The sequence below is a fragment of the Lynx rufus genome, unplaced genomic scaffold, assembly GCF_022079265.1.
Source record: "Lynx rufus isolate CCGP_SWC_20201006 ecotype Redwood Valley unplaced genomic scaffold, mLynRuf1.p SCAF_1, whole genome shotgun sequence".
NCBI classification, from domain to species: Eukaryota; Metazoa; Chordata; class Mammalia; order Carnivora; family Felidae; genus Lynx; species Lynx rufus.
The window spans coordinates 21527366-21533707 of NW_025814823.1; positions in this window are offsets into that span (position 1 = coordinate 21527366).

Genomic DNA, 6342 nt, shown 5'->3' on the forward strand with positions numbered 1-6342 from the left:
ATCTATTGCTGGACACTTAGGCTGTTTCCATAATTTATTATACATAATGCTGCAATAATCACAGGGGGTATATCCCTTTGAATATATTGTTTTTGTATTCTTTGGGTAAATACTTAGTAGTGCAATTATTGCATCATAGGGTAGTTCTATTTTTAATTTTTTGAGGAACCTCCATACTGTCTTCCACTGCAGAAGTCTGCATTCCCACCAACAGTGCACAAGGGTTCCTTTTGTTCCACATACTCACCAACACTTGTGTCTTGAATTTTTTATGTTTGCTATTCTGACAGGTGTGAGATGTTTTCTCAGTGTGGTTTTGATTTGCGTTTTCCTGATAACGAGTGATGTTGCACAACTTTTCATGTGTCTGTTGGCCATCTGGTATGTTTCCCTTGGAGAAATGTCTGTTCATGTCGTCTGCTCATTTTTTAATTGGAGTATTTGGTTTGGGGATATTGAGCTATAGAAGTTCTTTATAGATTTTGGATACTAACCCTTTACCAGATGTGTTATTTATAAATATCTTCTCCCATTTAGTAGGTTGTCTTTTAATTTTGTTGATTGTTTCCTTCACTGTATAGAAGCATTTTATTTCGTTGTAATCCCAATGTTTATTTTTGCTTTTGTTTTTCTTGCCTCAGGAGACATATCTAGGAAGATATTGTTATGGATGATGCCAGAGAAATTACTACCTGTGTTCTCTTCTAGGATTTTTATGGTTCAGGTCTCACATTAAGGTCCTTAATACATTTTGAGTTTATTTTTGTGTATGTTGTAAGAAAGCAGTCCAATTTCATTCTTTTGTTTGTAGCTGTCCAATTTTCCCAACACTCTTTGTTGAAGAGTCTGTCTTTTCTCAATAGGTATTCTCTGCTTTGTCAAAGATTAATTGACTGTATAATTGTGGGTTCATTTCTGGCCTTTCTATTTTGTTGTATTGTTCTGTGTCTATTTTTGTGCCAGTACCATACTATTTTGATTACTATAGCCTTGCAATATAACTTGAAGTCTGGAATTGTGATACCTTTGGTTTTTTGGGTTTTTTTCTTTAGCAAGATTGCTATTGGCTATTTGGGGTCTTCTGTGGTTCCATACAAGTTTTAGAATTGTTTGTTCTAGTTCTATAAAAAAAATGCTGTTGGTATTTTGATAGGGATTGCATTAAGTGTGCAGATTGCTTTGAGTAGTATGGACATTTTAGCAATATTCTTTCAATCCAGGAACATGAAATATCTTTCCATTTGTTTGTGTCACTTTCCATTTCTTTCATCAGTGTTTTTTTTTAAAGTTTATTTATTTATTCTTAGTAATCTCTACACCAGCGTGGGGCTGCAACTCATGACCCTAAAATCAAGAGTTTCATGGTCTTCCAATTGAGCCAGCCAGGTGCCCCGGCCATCAATGTATTATAGTTTTCAGAGTATAGGTCTTTCACCTCTTTGGTTATGTTTACCTCAGGTATTTTATTATTTTTTACTGCAATTATAAATGGGATTGTTTTCTTAATTTCTCTTTCTGCTACTTCATTATTGGTGTATAGAAATGCAATGGATTTCTGGACATTGATTTTGTATCCTTTGACCTTACTGAATTCATTTATCAGCTCTAGTAGTTTTTTGGTGGAGTCTTTAGGATTTTCTATATATAGTTTCATGTCATCTGCAAAGAGTGAAAATTTTACTTCTTCCTTACCAGTTTGTATACCTTTTATTTCTTTTTGTTGCTTATTTCTGAGGCTAGGACGTCCAGTACTATGGTGAATAAAAGTGGTCAGAGTGGACATCCTTATCTTGTTCCTGATCCTAGAGGGAAAGCTCTCAGTTTTTCCTCTTTGACTATGATATTAGCTGTGGGTTTTTCATATGTGACCTTTGTTATGTTGAGGTGTGTTCTCCCTAACCCTACTTTGTTCAGGGTTTTTATCATGAATGGATGTTGTACTTTGTCATACGCTTTTTCTGTGTCTATAAAATGACCATATGGTTCTTATCCTTTCTGATGTGAGGTACCACATTGATTGATTTGCAAATAGTGAACCACCCTTGCAACCCAGGAATAAATCCCACTTGACTGTGGTAAATGGTTTTTTTTAGTGTATTGTTGGATTCTGTTTGCTAGTATTTTGTTGAGGATTTTTTGCATCTCTGTTCATCAAAGATACTGGCCTGTATTTCTCTTTTTTTGTGATGTCTTTATTGCTTTTGGAATCAGTGTAATGCTGGCTTCTTAGAATGAATTTGGAAGTTTTCCTTCCTTTTCTATCTTTTGGTAAAGTTTGAGAAGAATAGGTGTTAACTCTTCTTTAGATGTTTAGTAGAATTCACCTGTGAAGCCACCTGATACTGGGCTTTTGTTTGTTGGAAGTTTTTTCAACGTTTATTTTATTTTTGGGACAGAGAGAGACAGAGCATGAACGGGGGAGGGGCAGAGAGAGAGGGAGACACAGAATCGGAAACAGGCTCCAGGCTCTGAGCCATCAACCCAGAGCCTGACGCGGGGCTCGAACTCACGGACCGCGAGATCGTGACCTGGCTGAAGTCGGATGCTTAACCGACTGCGCCACCCAGGCGCCCCGGAAGTTTTTTGATTACTGATTTAATTTCATTGCTGGTAATCAGTCTGTTCAGATTTTCTATTTCTTCCTGCTTCAGTTTTGGTAGGTTATGTTTCTAGGAATTTATCAATTTCGTCTAGGTTGTTCAATTGTTGGCATATAATTTTTCGTAATACTCTGTTACAATCCTTTGTATTTCTGTGGTGTCATTAACCAACATATTTAATTTGAAGAACTCTCTTGTTCCTTGCACAAAATAAAATTTTTAAGAAACAGTGATTCAGAAGTCTTTTTGCCATAAAAAATGGGAAAAATGAAGATTTAAAGCCCACAGAAGGCAGCTCTATACAAGCACAATTTCTTGAGTAATTATTGTAAAAACTCTACTTTTGCTTTAATTATCTGAGTAACTGTTTCAATCTTCATTATATATTGATTATTTAAAGATGACTACTGATTCATGTGTGATAGATATGCCTTGGAGTAAAATATGGATCTAATATGTTACTAAAGATATATTTTATTCTGTTTTATTGGCCAATAAAAATTGGCCACTTGGTATTTGGAGATAATGTGTGGTTAAGCTTTTCTACTGATCTACTAATCAACACAGTGTTTCTCAAAGTGTGTTTCAGAGAACGCCAGTTCTAGAGGATGTTAATAGACATTGTGCAAAAATGGTTCAAGGTCTAACTACTTTAGGAAATATATCTATTTCCTATGGAACTTGAGAAAACCAGCTTGTGACCAAGAGAAGGAGATAGGATGTATAACATTACCTAAACATTTAATCAAAGAACTCCTTTTCTTAGGAACAGGGTGTTGTGCAATACTTTGGCAAATACTCATCTAGTGAATTCAGATGTTTGGGAAGATAGTTGAAAGTTGATTGTGTAGGTAAAGATATTATAACTTATTTCTGCATTTCAGAGGGACCACAGAAGAAGGTGAAATTGATTGAGCATGGTGGGCGAGGCACTGTTCTGACAACTTTACATACATTCCCTTGTTTAACATTCAGAACAACCTTATGAAGTAGCTACAGTCACCGTCATTTTAAAACTGTCCACATTCATATGGCCAAGAAGTGGCGGAATGCGGGTTCAAACCCACTATACTTAACTACTCCCCTATATGGCATTTCTAGGACTGGTTATAGGTCTAACCTTCCCAAAGCTGTCTAGCCTTGCACCAGTGTTAACAGAGTTCAGTGTTCAGTGTTAACAGAGTGCTTTTTTGAATGTTCTCTTGTCCTTGTAGGGCTTATACCCAATGGGTACTCTACCTTTCCTAGCTTCTCATAGGTATTATCACTTGTTTATTTTTCTAGATAACCTGCAGAATAATTTATCATGTTCCAAAAATAAAACAAAAATTTTGTTGTGGCTTTCATTGTGTTAAAACTCTAAATTAATAGGAAAATTGACATTTTATGATATTCAGTCTTTTTGTCCATTAATATGATTTCCTTTCAATCTTTCAATCTCGGGTCTTCTGAGGCAGTTTTATAGTTTTCTTCAAGTGCATTTTAAGTAACGCAAACTTATTTAGAGATGAACAAAACCCATCTTCCAAAACTCATCTCAGTCCTATAATGTTTACCTCACCTTTGGCCCTCTCTTCATCCCATGCTTTACCCCTAACTGTATGTCCCCTTCTCTAATCCTTGACAGACATTTGAAGTCTTATTCTACTATTTGATGCTGATATTTATGCTGCTGCTTCTATCCCCAGAAATTCTCCAGCAAGGCAGGACCCCTCAGGATTCCTTTTACCTCTACCAATCGTCTAGAGCAGATCTCATTTTCCCTGCGTCTCCTTCCTGTTCCACCCCGATTTCACAGCATTACTGACCTGACCCCTACCCTGCAGGCTCTTCCATTGTTGGAATGCTGCCCCCACTTATTTCTTGGCTCTGCACCTCCCCTTGGAGGTTTCCTCTTCCACTTCCTTCCCTCACCAAACCAGACAAGAGCTGTGACCTAAACAACTCTACCTCCCCATCTTCTACCTGGCCCACATGGTAGAATTTCAACAGATGTTTCGTCTCTTCCCCTGAAGTCCCATCGACAGAGACGGCGCAACTGGCTTTTTAAAATAAAATAATACTTGTGTTCATCTTTCTCCACCGTTGAAAGGATCATGACTGCCACCTAATTTTCATCCAAATATACATAAAGCACAAGGGATGCTTTTAGGAAGGCAGGAGGGAAAGTGGTGTTGGCAAAGCAGCAGAACAAGATAGCAGTTCATTTGTACACATAGCCGGAAGTTGATTGTTGTTCATAGTTCAGAAAGTGGCTCATCACTACTGTGTTACCAGAACATTATCACTATATTTAAATAGGTGAGGTTTTAAACTTTATATATACTCCTAAGTAAGGTTTCATTTTGCTTTAGGATAGTTCTAGAGATTTCTGTTAATTCACATCTGATAGAATCTCTTGTTTTTCTCTAATAGAACACTTCTCTCATTCGACAATTAAATCCAATAAACTAAATAAAGGATAGTAACAGCAGTATTTCTGGCTTCTTCCTTGTCCATCTATCTGTAAGAATGTAATCATTAGTTGACATTTACTGAGTGCCCAGTGTTTATGAGTGAGCTAAGCATTGCAAGGAGATATAAAAAGAGACGTGTGATTCTTGTCCTTTAAAAGCTGACATTTGTGGTGTGGAGGGGTGGGGTGGATGCCAACAGAGAGCTCCTAAATAATTTTTTAAGCCTCTGCTTAAAGACCCAGCCCCAGAGAATGCATGAAAGGAAGGTTTTCAACCAGCCTTTGCATAGGGAAACAGAAAATCCCAAGAAAGTGTTCCCTCAATTGATACAATTGTCCATTTTCCTCATTGAGTCATAGACTTAATGGATGGAAACCAGATAATCATTTTACCATCAGTGTAGAGAGTGCAGGAACTGAGTGTGGAAATGAGGGGGCGAGTCATTTACTTCGTCTCATCTACAAGGAAGAGGTATGGACGCTTCAGCATCTTTACACATCAGCTATTTCAAAGTTCTGAAAATAAACCACCATCATCTTTCCCCCCAGACCACTTCAGCTGCCTCCTGACTGGACATCATACCCATTCCTGCCCAGTGAGCAAACAAATGAATATCTGATGGGTCTCTTAAACCTTCAATCTATCAACTATAATAGGTACTTGGCTCAATCTGATTAAGAAAAACAAACATGAGGGGCACCTGGGTGGCTCAGTTGGTCAAGTGTCCAACTCTTGATTTCAGCTCAGATCATGATCTCACAGTTTGTGACTTTGAGCCTATCCCCCACCCTGATCGGACTCTGCACTGTCAGCACAAAGCCTGCTTGTGTGTGTGTGCTCTCTCTCTCTCAAAATAAATAAACTTTAAAAAAAAAAAAGTGAATATATTCTGGTTATTGCCAGAAAGAAACATCTCCACAAGTTTGTTTCAGCTAGTCTGCCCACAAGCTTTTGCTGAGTCTCTCCAAGGGATGTGCCAGGTGCTAGGCTGGCCCTGGGTATGTAGCTTAATAAGAAGTAATGCTCTCTGCCTCTGAGTTGCTTACAGAGTCATTGGGACTAGAGATTTGAAAAGAGGTCATCATGGTGTGATGGTGCAAGAAAAGTGTAATGGGGACACAGTAGGAGGCAGTTACCTTTTTCTTTCTTGCAGTGGGAGAAGGAATAGAACTAGGCTTTGAGAGATAAACATTCTAAGCAGAGGAGACAATGTGCACAGGCACGAAGCCTGGTCTGGGAACGCAAGCAGCAACAGGGGAATGCCAGAAGGGCAGCTGAATCCAGCA